The following is a 27,787-nucleotide window of genomic DNA, read 5'->3' as shown; positions in this document are numbered from 1 at the left end:
ATACATACTAAATATTATTTATTACGTATGGAATAAAAATACTTAGTAAATATTACTTACTACGCATGTAATAAAAATACTTACTACATATTACTTACTACGTATGTAATTAAAAATATTTAATATTACTTACTACGTATATAATTAAAAATACTTACTAAATATTACTTACTACGTATGTAATTAAAAATACTTACTTTATATTACTTACTACGTATGTAATTAAATATACTTACTAATATTATTTATTACGTACGTAATAAAAATATTTACTAAATATCATTTACTGCGTATATAATTAAATATACTTACTAAATATTACTTCGTATATAATTAAAAATACTTACTAAATATTATTTACTACGTATGTAATAAAAAATACTTACTAAATATTACTTACTACGTGTGTAATTAAATGTACTTATTTAATATTATTTACTACGTATGTAATTAAGAATACTTACTTACTAAATAATACTTACTACGTATGTAATAAAAAGTACTTACTATATATTACTTACTACGTATGTAATTAAAAATAGTTACTTAATATTGCTTACTACGTATATAACTAAATATACTTACTTAATATTACTTACTACGTATGTAATTAAAAATACTTACTTAATATTACTTACTACATATGTAATTAAAAATACTTACTTACTATTACTTACTACGTATATAATTAAAAATATTTACTAAATATTACTTACTACGTACATAATTAAAAATACTTACTAAATATTACTTACTACGTATGGAATTAAAAATACTTACATAATATTACTTACTACGTATAAAATTAAAAATATTTACTAAATATTACTTACTACGTATATAATTAAAAATACTCACTAAATATTTCTTACTACGTATATAATTAAAAATACTTACTAAATATTACTTACTACGTATGTAATTAAAAATACTTACTTAATATTACTTACTACGTATGCAATTAAAAATACTTACTAAATATTATTTATTACGCATGTAATAAAAATACTTACTAAATATTACTTACTAAATATGTAATTAAAATACTTACTAAATATTATTTATTACGTATGTAATAAAAAAATACTTACTAATTATTACTTACTATATATGCAATTAAAAAACTTACTTACTAAATAATACTTACTGCGTATGTAATTAAAATACTTTATATTACTTAGTACGTATATAATTAAAAATACTTACTAAATATTACTTACTACGTATACAATTAAAAATACTAAATATCGTTTACTACATGTGCAATTGAAAATACTTACTAAATATTACTTCCTAAGTATTTTCATTAAAATACTTACTAAATATTACTTACTATGTATGTAATTAAAATACTTACTAAATATTACTATTTACTACGTATGTAATTAAGAATACTTACTTACTAAATAATACTTACTGTGTATGTAATCAAATATACTAAATATTATTTATTACGTATGTAATTAATAATACTTACTAAATATTACTTACTACGTATGTAATAAAAAGTACTTACTAAATATTACTTAATACGCATGTAATTTTAAATACTTACTTAATATTACTTACTCCGTATGTAATTAAAAATACTTACTAAATGTTACTTACTACGTATGTAACTAAAATACTTTCTAAAAATTACTTACTACGTATGCAATATTACTTCCTATGTATGTAATTAAAAATATTACTTACTACGTATGTACTTTCAATGCATCAAGCTAGGAAATATTTACATATTTTAAAACTGTTCTTATTTGTATTTTATACGTAATACTAATTTAATTTTGACACTTCTGCGGTTTACGGACTCTGCTATTTTTAATAGGATGCCTTGACAATATTCAAAACCGGCTTCGAGTAGGTTATTTCCTTTTTCTCTTCTCTGCAAACTCTTTCCCATAAGAGACGTTGCAAGCCTGTTTCTGCTCTATTATTATTTTAATAGCAAGTGCTCGCCTGAGCTTCAATCTGTTGTAGCCCCTTGCCAAGCTTTCACAAAAAAATACTCATCTTGCTACAACTGCTATCAACAATTTCCTCCACTCTTTATGTGTGTCTTAATCTAAATGCAAATTCCACGAACACGGCTTCTTTCCTAGAACTGGCCGTCTGTGGAAATATATTCCGCTGGCCTGCTTTCCAGTTCACTATAACATGGTAGTCTTAAAGTCCAATGTAAACAAATTCTTGTTGATTTACCCCTTTAAATAATCAAATTATATTCAATTTCCGCCATTAACGATTACTACCCTGTTTCCCCGATGACTACCGTACACTCATTGACTCTTATCCTCAAGTGGGCTTCGAGCTTTGATAAGTGGTGACTCCCTTGTAAAAATGGATTTGCAAGTTAAATGTAACATATTTTTGTTTAATAACTTGTTAGATGAAAGTACAGAATAATTAACATGTAAAAAATCAGTGTCTACATAATAGCTTTATTTTCTCAGCACGATCTGTAAACTGCAAGTAGTGCAAGTAACCCCACCAAAAAATATAAAAGTACAAATGACCCCCGCATTTACGTGTACTTGTAGATGCAAACGCATATTTTTATTTTTTATTTTTATTTCTATTTTTTTTCTAATATGCAGGCTAGCTCTATTTACGTAAAAAAAAAAAAAAGACTCCTTAAAATACGAACAATGGGAGTAGTATAACGTAGCGCGGACGAATGTATGCAAATGCACGGGAAATGACGTCACCGATAATGAAACAAGACTATAAAAAGAGAAAGATAAAGATCACGTGTAGTATAAAACGAGATAATATTCGAGATCACGCAGATGACGCCACGGCCGTAACAATGAGGAAGTACTTGTCGTTGTTACAAAGAAAAAAAACGAGTTGAAGTACTTTTTTATTCTTTGTTTGCATTGCGACCGAAAACTACAACCTGTTGGTTTCCGGACAACTTTACAGTAGTATTTGAGTAAAAATCAAGGTACTTCTGCAGTTTACAGACCGTGCTGAAATAATAACGTTATTATATAGGATCGCATTTTTAACATGTTAACTTTTCTGTATTTTCACCTTGCAATTTGATAAACAAAAGATGCCATAAAAAATTGCATTTAACTTGAAAATTCTATAAAAAAACACCCGTCTAGCTGAATCCACTGTGAAAAATTTCCCCCACTCTTTATCTGTGCCTAAATCAAAACGTGGATTCCATGAACAAAGCTTCTTTCTTAGAACTGCACGCCTGTGGAACTCTGTTCCGTCTGCCTGCTTCCCACCTGACTAGAACTTGGATGTCTTCAAGTCCAACGTTAACAAATTCCTAAACACTTCATCAAATCTCCACACTAACGTACTGTACTTGCAATAACCCTTATCCCTGAGTGGCTTCCGGGCCTTGATAAGTGGTGACCACCGTGTAAAAAGAAAAAAGCAAAACAAACAAACAGCATAAATCTAGAGAAACAGGACATGACACCAACTGGTCACACCTGAAGGCAACCAAGAACGTCGCGTAACAACACCTTGTTGTGTCTTCTGGGCCGAGGAAGCAAGTCGCAAAATGGACTCAATGACTATCTAATCTTCATCAACATCTATACACACATTAACAAGAACAAGGTAAACACACGCACACGCATACACAAAGCTAAACACGCACATACGTATATTATTTACGCTATAAACAGATTGACTTGTGAACACTATTCACTCAATTTTCTTTACCCAAAACATCCTTCTCCAAGAACTTCAACGCCCTCATGTTTCTTATAGAATTAAATGAATTCAGAAATATTGGTATATAATAACATTTGTTGGAACTGTCGGATGAAGTATTTAACATTTTCTTTTTCATACTGATGATGTACAAATGGTTTTGCACGGAAAAAGAATTTTTGTTTTAGTTGAAATGAAACGATAATTAAAAATGGGTATGCTAAATGTGGCACAGCAAATATGCGTGCACAAAAAATCATTTTAGTTTATAATTTTGAATTATTTACGCATTTTAAAGTTACACAGCAAGTCATACACCATCCACTTTGCAGCGACGACAGCCAACGTATGCAAATGACCGAGCCGTGTGCAAAGTGACGTCACAGCAAAGAAGGAAAGAAAAAGATTATAAAAAGAAGACGTGTGCACAAACCGATGATCATGTTAGAGAGGGAAGGAAAGAGAGCGAGAGAGAGAGAGACAGACAGACAGACAGACAGACAGGCAGGCAGGTGTTACACAGATTGCCCGAAAACAGCTCGTGCTAAACATAGCCGAACAGGGACGGTGCGCCATATGTTCGACACGGCAGAATCTTCTTAAGCACATTGGAGTGGGAGAGGACTTTTGAACAAGAGACAAGGCCTTATTCTGGAAAGTACCTGTAAAATAAATGTCTGTTATTTCCATTTGAAATAAACTGAGTCGAATTCGTTTAGTATCTTTGAAATCTTGCGAAGTACCCTACATGTAAACGTGTACTACGTTACATATGTAAAGCATACACAATCCACTATGACTATGCAATCCCTACAGCTACGCAAATTGAAAACAGAGCTATTAAACCTGACATAGTTATTTGCAACAAGGAGAAAGAAGCAACTTTAGTAGAAGTTAGTGTCCCCAATAATTATAGGACCAAGCAGACTTATGAAAAATAATTTCGAAATCAACCTAGCAAATATACTCGGTGAACCAAGAGCAAGAGAGATACAAGCAATTGCACTTAAAAGAACGGTTAGAATCTTAAAAAGATCTCTCGGTTAGAATGTATAAAATAAAGATTGAATGTCTGGCATCCGATAAGATACCCCGTCTCCAGACATAACAAAATGATAAGAAAAAAAAATTAATAATAAAATAAAATAAAATTGTAGTTATAAGTTGTTTTATTGTTAAAATTGTATACGAGTTAACTCCTATTTTTTTACTTCTGGCGTAAGATATACTTTTATTTTTACATAATTATGTAAAAAGAATCTTTCCTCTTGCAAGTTGTACTGACTAGGTAAAGTAATTTTTAAAGGAATTGTAACAAAATACATTATCATTTGACAATATCATAGTATAATAATATAAAACGGAAATTTGCTGTCCTTTGATGAAAGAACGATAATTCTCTGCTCCACTATTTTCATACACTATCTCCATATGTATTTGGAATGTAACCAATTTTCTAATGCACATCTCCAGTAATAGAATAAGCTTCCAATAAACCAGATGCCAAATCCATTCATCCCACATGATCTGTAATCCATTGCCTTATATTTTAACTCCGTTTTCACTAGTGTCATCTCATGCGTTATATACATTATGTCATATTTGCCTTTTAAACATACTCTCCTCTCTTTCTCATTCTCTTTTACTCTCTCTCTCTCTCTCTCTCTCTGTCTATTCACACGAAGTTGTTCACTCCTTGTAATGATTATGTTTTTTCTAATGTTTTTTTTATTATTAACCTTAATTCCTCAATCCCAAGAATATTCTCTCATAGACTTCACAGAATTTTAAACTTGTGTAGAATGGTAGCCTCCAGCAAACTAAGACCTATTTTATCAACTAACGGTAGCAATATATCATATCAAAGTGCTGCTTTATAACCAGATTATGACAGCGGAATGAATTTGTAAAATATACCATACATCTAAAGCTACTAAAATGTTCCAGTACGACATATTCTTATTTATGGACCTCTCCTCCTCCTCTCTCTCTTTTTGTCTCTGTCTCTGTCTGTCTGTCTGTCTGTCTGTCTCTCTCTCTCTCTCTCTCTCTCTCTCTCTCTATATATATATATATATATATATATATATATATATATATATATATATATATAGTGTGTTTAGAAAATATATGTAGCAATTAAACTATACAGAATTTTTCGCGTTTCATCCACGTGGAGATTCGTCAGGCTATTTTATATAATGCTTAATTACCATATATATATATATATATATATATATATATATATATATATATATATATATATATATATATATATGTATATATATATATGTATATATATATAGGAGGGCTCTATAAATAAGAATATATATATATTCTTATATATATACATCTATCTATATATAGATATATATATACATCTATCTATATATATATTCTTATATATATATATAAATAAATAAATAAATATATATATATATATACATCTATCTATCTATCTATACATGGTGGTTTCAACCACCTTCCTTATTTTGTGTTTTCTCTCTTACCTTCCCTTCAAATTGTATGTATTCGTAGGTGATTCTTTAGGCCTGCCAAACTGCGACAGAATTTTGCCACAGAATTGGCACACCCGATCAGTTTTGTTGGCAATTATATTATTTGGGTTCAAGATAGGTTTTGCACATTTACGCTAATGGCTTTTGAGGCTAGCAAGAGATAGGAATAATGCTTTACATTTATCACATTTACCGTGGCGACTTTGTGGACTCGGTGCTGGACCTTGCTCGCTTTTGCGAATTAAACGTTTGTAAGTCCTGTACTACATACGGCTATTCTCAAAATATCCCATGCTTTCGTGAATCAGGTTCCGACATTTACTTCTAACTAAAGTCATTTTTACTATTGGTCTATATATAGTCCAGATTGTTTCAGATAAGATTTTATTGTGTCTTTAAATCTCTTCTTCAGTTTTGAAGCAATACTCTTTTTGTCCCACATGTCACCATAGAATAATTGCTTTGGCAGATCATCCTCATCCATACGCACAATGTGACAAACCCATCGGAGACAAATTTTCATTACTTTCCCTAATACTTGTGTATCTATGACATGGGACTGACATTTGATATGAAGTATTTGTCTTATGCACCGTTGATGGAAGCCTTGAAGAAGTTTTAATTGCTGGTTATTGAATGTCCATGTTTCGCTTGCATACAGGAGGGTCGTCACAACACATATTTTATACGCAATGGTTTCTGTATGTAACTTGATATCACACACCTTTTTAAGTGCTTAAAAAGACCCAAGAAGCTTCTTAAATGCAGAAAGAAAATTTCCCTATCGAGGCTGCATCCTTTAGATGTACAAAAGATGTACAAAAGATGCACAAAAGATGTATAAAAGATGCAAAAAGATGTACAAAATATGTGCAAAAGATGTGAAAAAGATGTACAAAAGATGTATAAAAGATGCAAAAAGATGTACAAAAGATGCAAAAGATGTGCAAAAGATGTACAAAAGATGTACAAAACAAAAAATGCAAAAGATGTGCAAAAGATGTACAAAAATGTACAAAAGATGCACAAAAGATGCAAAAAGATGTATAAAAGATGTACAAAAGATGCACAAAAGATGAACAAAAGATGCACGAAAGATGTGCAGAAGATGCACAAAAGATGTATAAAAGATGCAAAAAAAGTTTTGCAAAAGATGCACAAAAGATGTACAAAAGATGTACAAAAGATGCACAAAAGATGTATAAAAGATGCAAAAAAGATGTACAAAAAATGTGCAAAAGATGCACAAAAGATGTACATAAGATGTGAAAAAAATGTACAAAAGATGTACAAAAGATGCACAAAAGATGTACAAAAGATGTACAAAACAAAAGATGTACAAAAGATGTACAAAAGATGTACAAAACAAAAGATGCAAAAGATGTACAAAAGATGCACAAAAGATGCAAAAAGATGTACAAAAGATGCAAAAAGATGTATAAAAGATTTGCAAAAGATGCACAAAAGATGTACAAAAGATGTGCAAAAGATGTACGAAAGATGTACAAAAGATGCACGAAAGATGCAAAAAGATGTACAAAAGATGCACAAAAGATGTAAAAAAGATGCAAAAAGATGTATAAAAGATGTGCAAAAGATGCACAAAAGATGTACAAAAGATGCAGAAAGGATGTACAAAAGATGCACAAAATATTCACAAAAGATATACAAAAGATGCACAAAAGAGTGCACTACATCTAGTGTAAATAGTTGGTTTCATATGAGATGATCTGAATGCTTGATCATGGAAGACGAGTTCCTCTTTAAAATAGATCTTTAAACCAAACAAGTTACATAAGATACAAAATAGTTCATAAAGCATTGCAACTCATCTTCAGAATGTGCAATGATATCAGCGTAATGAAGCTCCCTCATCAATGAAGAATAAACTTTTGTTTGAGAAAATAGTCTAGGGACATCATGTACACTACCAGATGCCCGATATCTGATCCGAATTTTCATGGAAGGCCACAAGAAAGACAATAACAAAGTAGGTATTGAATGACATGGGTGCAGAAATGTCACCTTTTTTAACACCATTATTGATGGGTATTTCCTAAGATAGCTTGTCACTGAAACTTCCGTGATGAAGAGAACGAATCAGACCCAAAAACCTCTCAGAGTAGTTCAACCTCAATAAGATCTTCCAAAGAGTTGATCTGTTTACAGTATCAAAAGCTTTTGATAAGTCAATGAAACGTTGGTACACGAAAGATTTGTAATTGTCGAGCACTGAAAATCATATCCACAGTGCAACGACTTGCACGAAAACCACACTGTGATTTTGGTAGTATTCCATTGAAAATTATGCGGAGTAATCTATTCAGAATAATCCTTAAAACCATCTTTCTAACAATAGACAGCAAAATTATGCCCCTACAAGTGCTACTGTCCGACTTCGAACCTTTCTTATATACGACATAGGTATCGTATCTCTTCGGTTTTGAGGTACTTCACTTCCTCAAACAATTTGGACGACTTGCTCTAAAAGAACCATCATTTTCTCACCGCCATTCTTCAGAATCTCTGCTGTTCTCTTGCATCCAGTCCTGGCATTTTGCTATTGTCCGTTTGACTCACAGGAGCTTTTATCGCATCTCTAGAAGACACTTTATAAAAAGCAATGATTGGATCATGATGCTTAATGAGATCAAGTACAGATTGGTTAACGGCTGGATGGAAAGTTTCCAGGTCTACGGTGGTAATTCATGGAATGTGGACCCGAGAATTCTTTTTGTTTCTATCTGACTTGTGTTTTTTTTTTAAGTAAAAGTACTTTCTGCTGCTCAAAGCGCTGTAGGATTTCGGAAAAGGAAATGCCACGGCTGGTATGCTGAAAATTATGAGGATATTGATGCACTCATTGAAAAAAAAACGCAATGTTTTCCGAAAAACCTTGTCATCAAATCTATACAACTAAGCAAAAAATTGGAAACCAAAAATAGCATACAAGGATTTCTAAAATGTGGCAAAAACGCGCATGCGCGAAATTCAAAATTAGTAGTGGCTCAAGAAAGCAGAAGAAACACAACCTGCAGCAAACAGCAAAACTTGACACTGCTTTACCAAATAATAAAAGAGTTCTATGGACCCCAACAATCAACTTTTGGTTCTCTCAATTCAAAACCTGGTACAATCTCTTCATACAGCCAGAAGATATCAAGAAGCGATAGTGTGAACATTATAACGAATTCCTTAATCGCTATATATATATATATATATATATATATATATATATATATATATATATATCAAGCAGGCAAATAAATAAATATATAAATATATATATATATATATTTAGAGATTTATAAAGGATGGAAATCGGAATTGGTAATTGGATCGGAATTGGAAATTTAGGACGGAATCAGTCATTGTATTAGCGATGGGACGATTCCAATATTTTCCCGATTCTGTTACAATTACTGATTCCGTCCTAAATTCTCAATTTCGATACAATTACTAATTCCGATTTCCATCCTTTATAAATCTCTAAATATCTGACCATAAAGTTGTTATTTTCTCCGCAAAGACATATGCTAAATGTGCAGATATTTTCCTCAACATAACAATACACTTGTGGGGGAGGATCTATCAATTTTAATTTTTAATGGTATTTTAAAATCAAATCAGTGTTGCATCCCTATATATTCTGACAATGGATAATTCCTGACGTCACTTCCGATAACAAGTTTCTACTATGGAGTAGTCTGGATCTGAGACTCAGTGGGAGTGTGTCGTAATATTACTTTGTCCTTCCAGTTGATCGGACTCCCATTCAACCAATATACGTTTCTTATTTTCTGTTAATATATATTTAATTTCAGTGTTTCCAAGTCTTATCGTTCTTTTTTTTCAACATTAAACCACAACAAACTGGCAATGAGGTTTCGAAAACTCACGAGGGAAAATCTTTTAATGCCCTAGTGTTTCTACAACAAACTGGCTACGAAGAAATTCGAATCCCAAATAAAAACAATTGACGGTAAACCTAAAAAAAAATTTATGCGCGGAAATTCACAAGCAAAACCTGGTTGGTGTTTATTTGAAAAAAAAAAAGAGAAAAAATATTTTTTTAAAGGTTCCACAAGTAAAGTCATAACGGACGTCGGAACGGCTCACAAAAAGAAACGAACGCATAAAAAGTTGAAAAGAAAACGAATGCAAAAAAAAATGCCGTAAATTAAATTTGATTTCTTTTCTTGAGAAAAAAATGAAATAAAAAACCCCGACTTTTGTTACAAAGCGTTTTGTAGTTTGAACATTTTATTTGTTACATAAAAAAAAACAACTGTCCTCTTTGAAGAACAAGAAACTGTCCATTTTTAAAGCTTGACCTAATTCCGCGCACGTGTGTCGTAGTGACTGGTTTATTGAAATTATTCATTGCAAACTGGAAAACTGAAATATAACAATTTAATTTACTCAAGATTTTTTTTTCTCCTCGAGTTTGAATGTTTTCTTTTTCTGACTGTCGTTGGACATTTTATTTTATAAAACATGGAAAATAAGGACATTTTTTGTCTAGACACCCAAGATGCCATTTTTGTTCAGTAAAATATTTAGAAAAACGTTTTCACCCATTTTTATTTCGGCTTTAAATCTTTTAGATCTGCAAACCCAAAGTAATATATATATATATATATATATATATATATATATATATATAAATTTTTACAGCATTTACATGCACAAAACAAGGGAGGACATTTTCTTATTTTGGTTCCTCCGAGATTTTTTCCAGCGTTCATATAGAAAAGAAAGCTTTTTGTCGTTCGTTTGAAGTTGATATACAAGATGAAAAATTGGAAGTTGCTCAAGGTGAAGCAAAAAAACAAAACAAAAAAAATAAAGTAAAACTTAAAAGAACAAAATAGAAAGTTCAAGTTGCAATTTTAGCAACAACAACTATTCCTGCAGTTCCACACGGAACAACGAGATAAACAGCAACAGCGGCAACAAATGTTGGAGAGAAATTTTCCTTCAACAGAAGAGACAAGAGGAACTTTTCTTAAAAACGTTGAACAGAACGAAACACAGTGATAACAGCATAGCATTTTCCCAAAACACCAAATGGAATCCGATTGAAACGCTCACCTACGTACCGGAGCAGGATAAGACACTTGACGCTTTTTATAGGCGATACTTAATCACTGTTGATTGCCAAAAGAGGAACAATGCCAAAAAGGTTCGCTTACATTTAAGGAAACTAGGGACCACAGAACACAGTAAGTTTGTTGACTATTTACTACCCAGGAAGACAATTGAACTGGAATTCTCTGAGGCGGTCAGCCTCTTATCTGAACTTTTCGACCCGAATTCAACGTTTATCACATGAGATGGAAGTGTTTCAACCTAGTGAAACGCGACGATGAAGATTATCTCACCTTTGCGTCCATTTTTAACATGCACTGTAAAGAATTTCGTCTGGCTGAACTATCAATGGATGATTTCAAGTGTTGGATTTTTGTACAGAGTCCCGACGAAAAACAGAGATAAGACGACGAGTTCTCCTAAGATTCGAGAGTTAATGAGCTCACATTCGGAAAGCTGGCGGAAGATTGCCAACATGCAGTCAGCGTAAAGAACGACTTTAGAAGCATCGATGAGTCAAGCATGGCATACGTACGAAAGACTAGTTACAGACAATAGGAGTACTCCCTCGGGGGGGGGGGACAAGGAAACAAGAAGACAACCCAGGCACAATCAAAGAGTTGTTATCTAATATCTAAACCAAAAACGCCCACAAGTCCGTGCAGTTATTGCGGCGGACGACATTGGTCTATAGACTGTTTTTACAAAAACAAAACATGCAATGAATGTGGCAGGAAAGACTACAAATCGACAAAAACTAAAGAAATAACAGCGTCCGACGAGCGAGATCCGACATTGAATCAGAGAATCGGAGAGGAACCGGCGAAAATATGTAACTGTTAACATTCTCAACAAGGAAATGAATTTAAAGCTGGATTCCGGTTCAAACCTGTCAAGCATCAACATACAAATATGGAAACGGTTGCAGAAACCATCCACGACGAGAACTAAAAACTCAGCTCGTGTAGTGACAGGCGATAAAATAAAATTTGAAGGAGAGCTAATACTCCACGTGACATTGAATGGTACAATCAAAAAGGTATGAGTCTTTGTGCACAAGACATGTGAATACCTTTTCGAAACAGATTCGATGGAGCAATTTATACTCTTGGACCAATCGATAAGCAATTTCTGCCGCAAGATAGAAAACTCTACTGGGGTATAGCAATTAAAGGACGATTAAAAGGAACATTTCCCGAAGTTTTTTCATTGGTTCAAGAAAGATGTACGAAGGATGTAGCCAGGTTTGAGCTGAAGGGAAATGCTCTACTCGTATTCAAGAAGAAATGAAACGTCCCGTTTGCGGCAGTCGAGAAAATTGATAAGGAACTGGATTGGCTAGAAAAGGCCAGAATATGTTCGAAAGTAAGCATCAGTGAATGGGCTGTCCCTACTATATACGTTACGAAAAAGACCAACCAAATTCGTGTCTGTGCAGATTTTCCACGGGCCTGAATGCGGCTCTAAATGATTACCACTATTCCTTATCCACACCAGAGGAAGTATCTAACAAACTTAACGGTGTTACAATATTCTCTAACGTGGATTTAATGTACGCATATCTACAGATCCTCGTCAACGAGGAATGCTTCGAACTCCTCTGCATCAATACACACAGGGGTCTCTACAAGTTTGAGAGATTAGCCATCAAGGTCAAGGTCGCACCTGCAATTTTCCAGCAGGTCAATGATACCATGATGGGCGGACTTAACTTCGCATCTGCCTACTCGGACGACATCGTTATTGCCAGTAAATCCGCAGATGAGCATTGCAAACATATACATGAGGTCTTTAAAAGAATTCAAAACTTCGGATTAAAAGTAAAAGAGACAAAGTGTGATTTCCTCATGAACAGATAAACTACTTAAGTAACATAATTGATAAAAACAGAATACGCCCCGACACTGAGAGGGCACAAGTCATAAAGAACATGCCTGCGTCCGATAATGTACAAGCGGTCCAAAATTTCTAGGATTGGCAAACTTCTACCAGGTCTTCATAAAAAACAAAACATGCATGACTTGCGAGCCCTGCTGAATGGACTACTAAAGTAAACAACCTAAATCTCAAGCAGCGTTTCAAAAACATCAAGGATACTCTAACATCGGAACTGTTTCTAACGCACTATGACCCAACGCTGAAAATAATAGTAGCAAATAACACAAGCGCATATGATAATGGAGCTTGTATAGTACATATATTGCCCGAAGGTCTTAAAAAACCGATCGCCCATGCATCGAGAACGCTAATGCCAGCCGAGAGACAGTACTTACAAATCGGAAAGTAACTCTAAGTATCATATTCGGGGTACCGAAATTTCATAGGTACTTACATGGCAGGACGATACTGACGATTTTCGAATTAAAAAAAAGTTTACCGACGTATAATGCCAAGACTACTGAGATGGAGTACTATCTTACTAAATTATGACTTTAAATTGGAGTACCTGTCATCAAAACAAATTAGTCATGCGGATGCCTTATGAAGGTTGATACCAGTGAAAAGGGAACTTTTTGAGGATTCCATAATTGCTGCACTTCGTACCGATTCCGAAATAAAACCAATGATAGGCAACACAATTAAGGAGCTTCCAGTATCCCAATATGAAATTAAAAGAGATACATAAAAGGACCACTTTGTTTGTGACATCAAGAGCAAAATCGCTATGAAGGACAACAACGTTCCAGAAGTTTTCTCGCTTTGAGACGAGGGCTTGCTATATAGCAAAAGAGTGGAAATTCCGAAAAGTCTCCAGAAAAGAATTCTACGGGATTTTCACACTGGACACTGGAAGAAAAATAGCGGATGAAAAGATTAATGAGAAGTTACGTCTCCTGATCTAACATGGACATAGACATAATTGAAATGATCGACTCTCTTTTTTTTTACATGGAGGTCACCATTTATCAAGGCTCGGAAGCCACTCGGGGATAAGGGTTATTGCGTGTACAGTAATTAATGGGATAGTATCGTAGTAATCGTTAGTATTGGAGATTTGATAAAGGGTTTTACTTAAGGGAGCGGTCCATCAGAAATTTGTTTATGTTGGACTTCCAAGTTGTAGTCAGGTGGGAAACAGGCAAACGGAACAGAGTTCCACAGGCGTGTACTTCTAAGAAAGAAGCTTTGTTCATGGAATCCACGTTTTGATTTAGACACAGATCAAGAGTGGGAAAAAGTTTTGACAGTGGTTTAAGCTAGACGGGGTTTTATTATCCATTGGCGAGGGGGGACGAGAGATTAGAGCTCAGATGAGCACTTGCCATGGAAATAACGATAAAACAAAGACATGCTTGCAACGAAGCCTATTTTGTACTCTGTCAAGGCAGGATAGGCTGTTTTAGCAGCTCTTGCAGAGGTTGTGCGCTAGCTGCAAAAGCACTACCTATCACAACTAAACCTTGGCCTAAAACAGACCAGCTATGGTCAAGAATCCATATTGATTTTGCAGGTCTTCTAGATGACCACTATTATTAATCCTAGTCGATAGCTACACCAAGTGGCGGGGGTATTAAGATGTTAATGACCTACATCAAGGACAACAATATTTTTTTACGTAAACTGTTTGCACGTTTCGGTATAGTAGACTGCATCGTGAGCGATAATGGAAGTCAATGGAGTTCAAGAGTTTTTGCGATACGTTCCAGATCAAACACATGACAACGTCGCAATATCATCCTAAATCGAATTGGATACATTCAAAAGAGCACTGAAGAAGGCTCAAGGTATATAGATGGATGAAGCCTTTTTAACAGTTTTACACGTGTACAGAATCACACCTAATCCTAATACTCTAACAGCGGCCTCAGCGGCGGAAACCATGTTCACACGGAAGGTGAGATCTCACAAAAGCAGACAAAAGCACAAGTGACTACTTGTGTAAGCAGGAAATGTTTTATCCGGGAAGAGAGAGTTTTCTTCAAGAGTTATAAGAATAATACCGCATTCTGGGATGCAGGTACGATCAGTAAAAGAGACGGGGACATGATTTATATCATGAATGGATACAAAATACCAATAAACGCCACCAGAACCAATTAAAAAGATCTCGCTTGGATGACACTAGCGAAACACTACCCTTAAAGGAAGAACCAATCGAGTCCGTTTTCGAGATATTTGATCTCGACCCTCCCCAATCAACACTAGAACCACGACAGTCGGTTCGGAAAAGAAAAGTAACCGATCCACTAATGATTGATCCTAAACATAAGAGATATTAACAGCTTTTACGAAAAAAAAAAGATACTGACAATGGACTATTCCTAACGTTACTTCCGGCAACCAGTTTCTGCTATAGAGCATTCCGTACTTGAAACTCAGTTGGAGTGGGTCGTAACTTTACTTTGTCCTTCCAGCTGAGTTCCACTCAACCAATATACGTTTCTGTATTTTTTGTTAATATATATTTTATTTCTGTGCTTCCAAGCCTTCTTGTTTTTCTTTCAACATTAAACAACAGAAATATATATATATATATATATATATATATATATATATATATATATATATATATATATATATATACTAGCAGAAGTACCCGTCGTTGACTGGGTCCCAAAACAGCCTACAGAAAATGGACTGTGATTGATGAAAGTATGATAGGCTATGAAAAGGAGGAGTTGTAAGGAGATAGGTTTTGATACTCAAAGATTTTACCCTAAGCAAAATATGATGAAAGTAAAGATAATTTTTGCAAAAATATATTTTTTATATCAACTTTGTTTCCATTCGTAGCCAAGACTGACCAACAAAATGATGTTTCCTTACAAAGAGAAAATGTTATATATATAATAATATAAATATACAAGAAATAAATGTTACCAAAGTCAAAAGTTACTTTTATGGTAGAAAAGTTCATTGGTTCGTATTTTTAATTAGTTTGTAAAAAATTCTTTTTTTTAATTCACGAACCGGTTAAAAAAAAATCAAAATAGCAGCGACTTTGAAATGGAGAGCCCCGTTTTGAATTTGAAGGAGGGGCATCTGAGCATTCTGTGTTAACAATTTAAGAGAGTTCCGTCAACGTAAGGAATATTCATAAACATATTTTAATGTTTTCCGTTATTTTGTGCTTGAGGAATATTCGACTATGGCATGTGTAGTTTATATAAAAATTCATTTAAGTAGTTATCGCCTCAAATTTCGTTTTAATTTCGGTTCGTTGAAATTATTTCAAGTAAAGAGCATTAAAACTATTTTCAAACAAAAAAAACATGAACTGAACTTTTATTGATTAGGGTAACATTTATTTCTTGTATATTTATATTTTCGGGTAGTCGTTTGTTAGCTTTTCTACTAAACACTCTTACTAAATGATATCGACGAAATATCGAAAAACAAAGAAACAAAAACAGTTTTGAAAAATAATGAAGCTTTACTTACTTTAGTAAAATAATCCGAAACAGCAAAATGGAATATTAAAAAAAAGCAAAGAATCGATTTAAATATGAATAAGAAGAAAATGGCACCCTTTTCAGCTTCGTTTCAGTTTTACAGTATTGAATGGTATAGTATCGCGCCGTCGGATTCAGGGTTGTACTATTGTAATGTAAAAAAAACACGCAGAAAGGGTTGTAATCAACTAAATTCCTTCTAGTACACTGACAAAAAAGCTTAAACAGATATATAAATAAAATTAAAAAGGTTATTTAAATGTTTTTAAAAAGACACGTAATCACGTGAGCAGGATTTTTTTCTTTCTTTTGACACGATAACAAGTAACGTTCTTATTTATCTATTTTCGAAAGAGTGTCACGTGCAAGGTGCAAGCGGAGAAGAAAAAAAACAAAGTTATGCAAAATTTGTGTCGAGAATTGTCTAAAGTTCCGACTTTTTTTTTTTGCTCTCACTTTAATAAGAACATGGATTTATGAGGTGAATTTATTCGACACAATATGATTCAACTAAAAAAATAAATAAAAGCTAACGTGAATTAAGATTAAAGTTAAGGTATTATTGTAGACCCTCCCCCATTTTAAAAAACCTTGTTAAACTTTGTGACATATTTACATTCTATGGAGGTCAGGCGCGAACGAACACCCAATAATTTTATCATACCATCTTTCTTCAAACTGAAACATAATTATCAAAGTATACTTACGCAAATAGATATAAAAAGTCTTTGTTAAAGTTTGTGCCATATTTCGATGGAGTACAGGCGCGAACGCAGACCCCACAATTTTATTATACCATCCCTATTTAAGTTAAAACATACTTATCAAAGTATTCTTATGTACATCTATATCAAAAACACTTGTAAACTTTTTTTTTTCATTTTTTATTTCCATACTTTGGGGGCCATGCGCGAACGAAGACCCCACAATTTTTATGAACCACCGTTCTGTCAGATCAAACATACCCATTCCTGATCCTCGATACATCTATCATTATATGTAATCAGTTTTTAAAAATAGTCAACCATATAGGAGCCTATTCGTGACCACACACACACACACACACACACACACACGCGAATATTAACATATATCTTTTAGTTAACCGGTGTTGCCCGGGATAAGATCCTAACATCTATCTTTCAATTACCCGATATTGCCCGGGATAAAATATTAACGTTAAATAAAAGCGTCACATCGACCCTAATGGTCTGACGCTGCCTCTCTTTGGTGTTACATTCGCCCCCCCATGGGGTGGCGATTCTCAAGATGAGAACGACGCCCCATGTCCTCAACAACCAAAGAGGTTCTCCCAACTAATACTACTGCGTCTTAACTAAAAGTTAATGGTCACTGACGATTTCACGCTGCCTCTCTTTGGTGTTACACACACACGTTCAGCTTTATATTATAGATATATATATATTAAATGAAAGATGAGAAATCAAAGTTATATATAATTTTATTATATCACCTACTTTGTATTAGTACTTACTATTTTATCATATTTCGTCGTTCTCATTTAAGTTGTAAAAGTCATTAAGCCTGTTTTTTTTTTGTTTTTTTTTCTATATTTGCATTTGGTGTAATTCCGGCCATTCTCCTTTTCTTCGAAATGGCATGGCCTAAAAAGATTATTTGAAAATTTCCCTTTAACTTTTCCTTATTATCCTAATGATATAATAAAGTTATATATAACTTTTATTCCTCATCTTTCATTTAATATTACTGTTTTTGCTCCCCTTAATAGTGTTGAGCTTTTTCTTATCCTCTTAAGTTTTGCTGTGTTAAAGATTTACTCTTTGATAACATAATTAATTCTGGAGAAATAAAAACTGTGTAAATTATATGCCGGCTGTTCATACAAGCCTTGCTTGATAGTTCATTTAATGTAATTGAATACAGAAAATTAGATCTTCACAAAGTAATTATTTTTTTTACATAGGCCACTCGAGGATAAGGGTTAAAGAGTGTGCAGTAGAAATGGGACAATATAGTAATCGTTAGTAATGGAAATTCGGTAAATTTGTTAACTTATATGCAACGGCTCATCAAAAACTTGTGTACGTTAGACTTGAAGACAACCATATTGTCGTCAGCTGGAAAGCAGGAAAATAGAAGACAATTCCATGGGCGTGCAGTTCTAAGAAAGAAGCTTTGCTCATAGAATTTACGTTTAGGTTTAGACACAGATAAATAATTGTTTTGTTACATTGTAAAAAAAAATTATTTCTCAGAAGTACAATTTTGATTGCACAGATTAATTTATTAACATGGCTTACTTGTTCTCTAAGTAAACGAAAATCATTTGATTCAATGTTATCAGAAACGCAATTTAAAAAATAGTCTGTTTTCTAAAATAAAAACGATATGCATTCCGGTAGATTGAAATTATTTTAATCATTTAATCACTAAATTGGTCGTCTGCAAATCAAATATCAACGAGTAGATGTCAGAATCCTTCACCATAACTATTTAAATTCTGTCAATTCATTTCATCATTTTTAACTTTTTCTTAATATTCTTCGTCAATCCACTGTTTCTCTTAATCCTTATCCTCAGGTGGCTTTTAGACTTGATAAATGGTGATGCATTCAGAAAAAAAGCCTCAATATTTTGTTAGATATCGCCCTTAAGAAAAAAAAAAGGCAGAAAAAGGCAAAAAAAAAGACACAAGAAGACAGTGAAATCCCCAAGGCAAAAATGTTTCTACACGTTTTATTCACATTTCATATTTTTGATATCCACGCGTATGAGTTTTTTTTTCTACGAGATTTACTGCGCGATTAGGAAAATATTCTGTCTAAATTGTACTCACGGGAAATTTTCACTCGTATTATTTTCGAGTTTGTTTTCCTCTTTCTCCCCTTCGAGTCGTGTGCATTTCTGTAATACATCCGCTTTAAGAGTATTAGGTTCTCTCTCGGTAGTTACCCATGCTAAATGGGTGACTCCAATACACGGTTTTCAAACGGTGCGCGGAAACAGCTGTTACTACAAGAAGAACGGTCAATCACAGACAACTGAAAAATACGAACAATGACAAAAACGTCTGGTTGTAAATGTATCTCATAGAATTTCCTCTTATGAGCAAATTATCAGAGGGTAAGAAAATAATTTTTACTTTTCAAAATCAATATATGTATTTATGAAGCGTGTGTAATCAATCAAACCCTCTTCATTTCTGTCTTTCTCTCTCCCACTTTATATATATATATATATATATATATATATATATATATATATATATATATATATATATAAATGGTGTCTGAAAATATGTATTCACACATTTACTGTTATTGACGTTGTCTGAACAATAATGGTTATCAATTTGAACATTTGCAAACATGATTCTTCAATTCCGTCCGTCCGTACTTTGTATTCAAAGCTATTCTATTTCATTCTATCTCCATAAATAAAGATTGTATCGTCATTCAAATTGTCAGTCCAGGAATATTATATATATATATATATATATATATATATATATATATATATATATATATATATATATATATATATATATATATATGATTGTTGAGCTGGATTAAATCCGACGATATGAAATAAAATGGAGGTGGAAAGACCTGGATACTCAACGTTTCGCCCGATTTATGCGGGCTTCTTCAAGAGGGATGGTCATTTATATGGCGAAACGTTGAGTATCCAGGTCCTTCCACCTCCATTTTATTTCATATATATACATGTATATGTATATATATATATATATATATATATATATATATATATATATATACGTGCATGTCATATTTTATTAAGAGAAGATCGTAAAATGTTCCGTATGTATCACTAACGTTTCCGATTTCTCATCGAATCATCATTAGATGAAAAATAACTGAACAAATATATTGACGCAAGCAAAACCTTATAATGCAAGAGAGAATTGGTCATGGTAAGTAAGTTACACTTAATAATAATAATAATAATAATAATAATAATAATAATAATAATAATAATATACGGAGAGAGATAGAGAGAGAAAAGGAGTGAGACGGGGGGTAGAGAGTTAATTTTTATATATATATATATATATATATATATATATGCATATATAGTAGTAGTAGTAGTAGTAGTAGTAGTAGTAGTAGTAGTAGGTTTCAAAAATATATGTGCCAATTAAGCTACATAGAATTTTCAGCGTTTCATCTTCCTGAGGATTAGGGTTAGGATATTGCATGCAGTAGATGTTGCTTCTTATTTTTATATATCACTGTGGTACTTGATTAACTAGTCAGTCAATCAGATTCTTAATTATTCACACACCTATTTATTGTAGCCAATCAGCGCGTTCACACGTGTTTCTTTGATGTTTTAGCGATTATATTTTTTCTTTTTAACTGTGATGTTTATTTACATTTAATGCTATACCAGAGTATTTTTATGCATTTGATTATTTATTATTATTATAATAATCAATTTTGTTATTGTTGTTGTTGTTGTTGTTATCAGTAGTATTTCATAATTTTTTCCGTTATCATATGGTAAACTTTATTTTGTGTGCATATACGTTTGCTATTTCACTTATGCAGTTTAATACACTTTAGGGTTCTTTAAAGTTTAGGATAACTACTTTCTCATTTAAACATAGTCATCATAGGCTGTCTAGGTTTATACATGCCCTGGCTTACCGCACTATTTTCCACTCTACTATCGGTAATCATGTACTTTCTTTTGGGCTTCCAGTATTGATTCAAAGAAGATTCCACTATCAGGTTGCTCATGTAAAAAAACACAAACAAAAAGGGTTTTGTAGCCTCAGATAGGGTTGCACAACTAGATTCATAGTTTATGAAACCAATGTAATATTAGATGTAAATCCAGGAAAGAAGAGATGTACATCTAAATAACACCAGGAACTTTCAGATAGAGGATGTACGACCACTATGATACTTCAGGATACCGGGGAAAACGGGGCGTCACCTTTCTATCAACAACACATGCAACATTAAAGCATTAATGCACTCTACGAAATTAAATGGAAAACATCGAGAAACAAACACCTTATAACCTAAATTCCACGAACTACTAACTATGCAACTCCAATTATAAATTAAACGCCCCAACAAAACAGCTTTATTTTAAAACTTTTATTGAAAAAAATTAAGTAACTTGATTATGTAATAGAGCTGACATCTATTCAATGTAGATGCCTTCAGCTTCAATTACCGCTTCGATTCGGGTCCAGAACTGGGAGCATGCCTTTTCCACAAGCGCCTGTGGGAGCTCGGCAAATACTCAGTGGATGGTAGCGATCAGGCTGGCTTTGGTGTTGTGTGAGATCATGATCGTGATGTTCTCGACGTATAACCAAACGAAATGGCCCAGCGGGTTCAAGTCAGGGGGTGTATCAGTCAGAAGAGGGTACAAATCGTAGTACTCCTTCTGAAGCGAAGTCTCTTTGAACTTGTAGCCGGCGCCGAGTCCTGCTGCCATACTCAAGATCTCCCAGCGGCCACCTGATTGCACTAGAGGATCACAACACACTTCATCACATCCAGCTACACTTTGGTGTTGACTTTCAAGCCGACTTCGAAACCACACCAAAGACCATGTCCGTTGCCGTAAACTTCGTTGAGTTTTACGCTCAAGCGTGGAACCGTCCGGATTTCCTTTTGATCGTGCTGGTAATGGTCCTGTTGTTATAAGTTGGATCGGCCGAGAGCATGAGTTGTACAGTGGCGCATCTCCGATCTTGCTCATTAAACATTGTGTTGCTTTCAAACATGATAGGAGACTGTTATCGCTCTTGGGATTTGAACACAGCTAGCAAACTAGTAGATGTCTGCAAGAAAGAAAAAAAAGAAAACCGGTTTACATTAAACGAAAATGGAATCATGTCGTCTTTGTACTAGTAAAAAAAAAAAAATTAAAATCTATAATTTTACATAGGATTACGAGGATTTGGTTCTATGTCTTGGTTTTTCATAAAGCTTCAGATTAAAGATCTGCAAAAAAGGAAAATACATCTGATAAGCGCTAATAGTTTCCAAATGTTCATATATTTCCATCAATCTTAATCGGTGTCAAACAGCCTATATAAAAAAAGCGTCTGCATCATCGGTCCCGACCACATCAAGTACACAGAACATCGTTTGTCACAGCTCACCTAGTTCTATTGACGTCAACGTAAGCAGATCCCAACAGATGATTTCCAAAGGTTCGTCTCGTATGACACAATGTCAACACAGTAAAAGAAGAAAAAAGTAATAAAACTTTAAAAAGTTTAAAACATTGCGATTATTCTGATTTTGTTCATTTATGGTTGTTTTTCTTTTTTTACTCGCCAAACACTGTCGTCTAAAAATTCAGGATACTCATTTAAATGTTATAGTATTTATTATTCAAATTTATTACAGTTCAGCATTTTTGTTCTGTTTGAATATCTGTTGGTCACTTATAAGTGTTAAAACTTATTTATAGAATTGAAACTACCGTTGGATATCTATCTATCTATCTATCTATCTATCTATCTATTAGATTGGTGCAAAAATAATGTCGTTTTTTGACGTTCAACTATATATATAAAAAGACATTTTTACACTAACCTAATATATATATATATATATATATATATATATATATATATATATATATATATATAAGTACATGGTTTTTAAAAAAATATGTTGACACAGGCTTTAGTAAGATATAAAAACATATTTATTATTCGGAGAGGAAACAAATAAAAGTGAAAGTTCTTACAGTTTCGAATGTTTTTTTTTCTCGTCAGAAGAGAGGAGTTAGCAAAATGCGTAAGGAAATTTTACTTTCAAAGCATTTAATGAAATTAGTTATGAACTGGATCATGCTAGCGTGAAAATGATGTAGACAACAATGAAACTGATGGAGTGGGATAAGAAGGAAAGATAATTTCATGTGAAAGGGTCTTCCCATGGTTGGTGGGTACAAAATCCAGTAAATACAGGAAGTTTGTGAAGGTATTATATATATATATATATATATATATATATATATATATATATATATATATATATATATATATACCTTCACAAATTTTCATATATATATATATATATATATATACTGTGTGTGCAAAATCAAGACTTGAAGACAAGGTGTTGATGGCAACAAAAAGTGTATGTGATAATTTTGTAGCTTAATCCTTAAGTCAACCATTTTTGGCTTAAAACCTATTGGTATATGAAAATTTACTGAATTACACGAACTCAGTATATTACATATTTTTTTTTACACTTATCGTCACCACTTATCAAGGCCGATCGGCCACTCAAGGATAAGGGTTAAAGAATGTAGAGTAGTCAAAAGGAAAATATAGTAATCAATAGTAATGGAAGTTAGGTAAATTTGTCAACTTAAGTGGAACGGCTCATATATATATATATATATATATATATATATATATATATATATATATATATATATATATATATATATACAATACCATTTTTTACATAAACATTTATCACGACCCGTAAATTTTAGTTTTACTTGTAGTTTAAGATCAAGAAATATTTATTATTCGATCATTAATATTAGAAAAGAAAATTAAGTTCTAAACAAGATGAAAAATTTTTTAAAGAATTGTTTTTATGAATTGGAAATTAAGTTCGAATTGTCCGATTCGGAAACTTTCCTGATGCCCCAAACAGCTCAGATTTCCCGATTCCCGATTCCGATTAGTCCTCTCAACACTAATATATATATATATATATATATATATATATATATATATATATATATATATATGTCATTTACATACAGAACTGCTTCGCTGTATCACAGCTCATCAGTACGGTTAGACCAACAACTATTTCAAGCCAGAATTGGAACTCAACAATCAGCGCCTCTCACAGTTACGCTATTCGGGTGCTGCTGTGATGATTATGTGAAATTACAATGTTTTAAACATTGTTCAAACGCCTAAGCTCTATTTGTTTACACAAAAAGCATTGCTTTTCTCGCTAGCGGTAGTTTGTTACTTCGCTACTAAATCTGCTTAACTCAAGCTAGGGAGCATATATATATATATATATATATATATATATATATATATATATATATATATATATATATATATATATATATAACTCTCTCCTGTTGAGCTGATATTCCGGTTTTAACACTGAAGTAAAAAATAGAATACAAACGAATAATGCAGATTAGTAATTTATTAAAGTAGGCTTTTAAAAGATTTCTATAGTAAAAATTGGTTTAGCGTTTTAAAAATAGCATACATTTGTTCGTTTTTCTGTGCTTAACGACCATTCAACCATTATTAAATAACGCGTAATTTCTGATTCAGAGTTCTTACAATATTATTAAGAATTGATAATATATATATATATATATATATATATATATAATATGTAGTAAATAAATACTGATATATAATGATAAGTAAGAAGGTTGTACATCTAGAAACCAAAATAGTTTTAAGGCTCTATAAAATTGAGATTAGTATTATGCACAAGGATCCATGACGTATTGAATGAAGTACTTGGTGAAAGTTACACTCTTCTGGAGGTTGACGGTTCAATCCTCAGTGCGGGCCACAATACAATTACGAATTACTTAGATGAACGGAGAGGCTGTTTCAGTACGATGCTACTATTTTCATATTGAGTTTCATCATAAGATACAGAAAAAAATTCAAGTTACATTTCAGTTACAGTACAAACGCTAATGCACAGACATACAATATTATCAGTTTATTTTAATAAATTGGGTGATCCTGAATCTGCATGTTTTCTGTTAATTCAATGGCTACAGTGTAGTAGTATGGTATGGATTTTTTGTTAGCTTTAATAGAAATATAATTTTCACTTGAAATTAAGGTGGCGTGTTCGAAGACGTGCATCATGTACGGGAAATATCGAGTGAAACGTGGCAAATGAATTAATTGAATTTTTTTGTTTAAGTCTTTGATTTTCTTCCTCTTGCGAGATATAAGATTTATAGTAAAAAAGACTATTACTATGTAATCATCCAAAGGAACTTGGTATATATTATTAAAAAGTAAATTATTAGTAAAAAAGAAAACACATCTGTCAAAAAAAATCTTTCGAACTTAATGGCGTTGTTGATTTTAATTATTTTATTACATTTTCACCCCAAACAATGCACATTGCCACTTTGGTGTAGGGAGCTATGAGGGACATAAGCTACTGGGGTACTATGTAGGGAGTTGGTCAGTAAGATGTCGGTTCACGTTACGCTTGAACTTTTGCATGCCAGTACAGTTGGGGAAGCAGGGAGCTGGAATGGAATTCCAAAGTCTAGCGGTTCTGGGGAAGAAACTACTGGAGTAGAAAGCTCTCTTGCATCTAGGGATCTCTACTGTGTAGGGGTGGGATTTAGCTGCTTGTCTGGTTTTTCGAGGGTATTTACGTCGTAGGGGCACAAGTTTTTGCAGTTCGTCAGAGCATTCACTATTAAAATACTTGTAGAACAGGCAGAGGGATGCAACATTTCGTCGGTGGGACAGAGATTGAAGCTTAGATGACAGTTCAGGACCTATCAGGTTGGAGACTCTCTTTTGGAACTAGGAGCGAGAGACTAGTAGCAGATGCACCAGCCCAAATATGACAACAATACTTCATACATGGGCGAATGGTGGCCTTATAGAGGTACAGGATACTTTCGGGCGTTAGTAGCTTTCTAGCACGGTAGAGAAAGTCTAGCTTCTTCGCAACGGTCCTGACAATGCTCTCAATGTAATTGTTCCAACTCATGTTTCTTGTGAACGTTAGGCCGAGGAGTTTAAAAGAAGTACTTTCAGATAATGAATTTTTAGTCATTGCTATTGGTATTAGAGAAGGTTTCTTGTAATTATTGAAGGAAACAAGTTTAGTCTTGGCAGCATTGAATGTGACCATCCATTTTTGTCCCCATTCCACTACAGATTGGAGGTCACCCTCTAGTGTTTCTGCCATTTCCTTAGATATGTGTTCATTTGTTTTCCTGTCGTGCCTGTTATAGAGCGTGGTGTCATCAGCATATATACTCATCTCAGAGGCAATTTTGTCGGGGAGGTCATTTATGAATATTAGGAATTGATTTCAATTGCAAATCATAAAGATAAAATCGATACGCATGATGTTTATGACCACATAAACGAACTACAATCATGACTGCGGCTATTATTAAAAAATGAGAGAAAGAAAGTCAGAGGAACTTTACATATCGCCACTACTTCTACCGATACTCCGTGTCATAAACACAACACAATTGTTTACGAGACACGCAAGTGGTTTATTGTTGTTTAAAGGAGAGGAAGATTCGCGGCGCTATGTCGCAATAAGCTTATTGAATAATAAAAAAACGTCATTGTTTTCAGAACAAGGGAATATATATTAATATTAGTATTAGTATGTTTTTTTTAATTAATAGGTAGTTTAACAGTTAGCAATAGTTAACAGAGTTAATTAACTATGATTGACGGTATTTATCACTTGGGTCCGATTATGCTTCCATATTCGAGATTGTATTGGCCTCGTTGTGTAATAGATATTCGAATTGAAATATTCTTCGGCCGAATAGACTTTAATAAGAGAAGATATTAGAAAGGCAGATTGTAGTCATTCGAGAATGGCCCAACTGGAGTCAGCTCGTAGGTAAGACGTTGATCTGCAAGTAGGTAACAGTGATTAAGGTGTTAAATAAACTTGTCTTTCTATCTCAAAGAAAATGACTTTCACTTCTCCTTCCAAATGACTAACGCCAAGCGAAATTTCGCATGGACAAAGATTCTTTCCAGGACTCTCCCGCCAATAAATGACATTATCCCAGAACTATTACCCTACTGATTACAACTTGATCGTCTTCAAATTAATCTATCAGCATATATATTTTCTTAACTATCATATTGTTAATCAATGTCAAAACATCACCGTCTCGCAAATCGATCGTCACGATGGAAAAATGACAGTTTTTCAAACTGATTTTGCGCGTACTTTACTCTTCAAATCTCCCCTTCTCCAACACTTATTAGTTGTTTGAAGACCCCAAAAAGATGCTAAAAGAAAAGAGATTTTGTTTCAATGAAGGAATGATATCGAAACTTGGGCATATTTTGGAGGCCCAAGAAAAATCATTCTA

At 33.1% G+C, this 27,787-nt stretch overlaps 1 long non-coding RNA gene across 1 annotated transcript in view; it reads left to right on the top strand.

Annotated features, from left to right (window-relative positions):
• The first annotated feature begins 19,576 nt into the window (after window positions 1-19,576).
• The window catches only part of LOC145294042 (uncharacterized), a 193,074-nt gene continuing 184,863 nt past the window's right edge, over window positions 19,577-27,787 (top strand). The window contains exon 1 of the long non-coding RNA XR_013869809.1: window positions 19,577-19,789. This is a non-coding gene — a long non-coding RNA (uncharacterized LOC145294042). The remainder of the gene's footprint in view (window positions 19,790-27,787) is intronic.

Source organism: Euprymna scolopes, chromosome 15 (genome assembly GCF_053919585.1).
Source record: "Euprymna scolopes isolate OS-2025 chromosome 15, ASM5391958v1, whole genome shotgun sequence".
In the NCBI taxonomy this organism is placed as follows: Eukaryota; Metazoa; Mollusca; class Cephalopoda; order Sepiida; family Sepiolidae; genus Euprymna; species Euprymna scolopes.
Note: the sequence above shows the minus strand (reverse complement) of the source record. Positions and strands in the feature narration are given on the sequence as shown.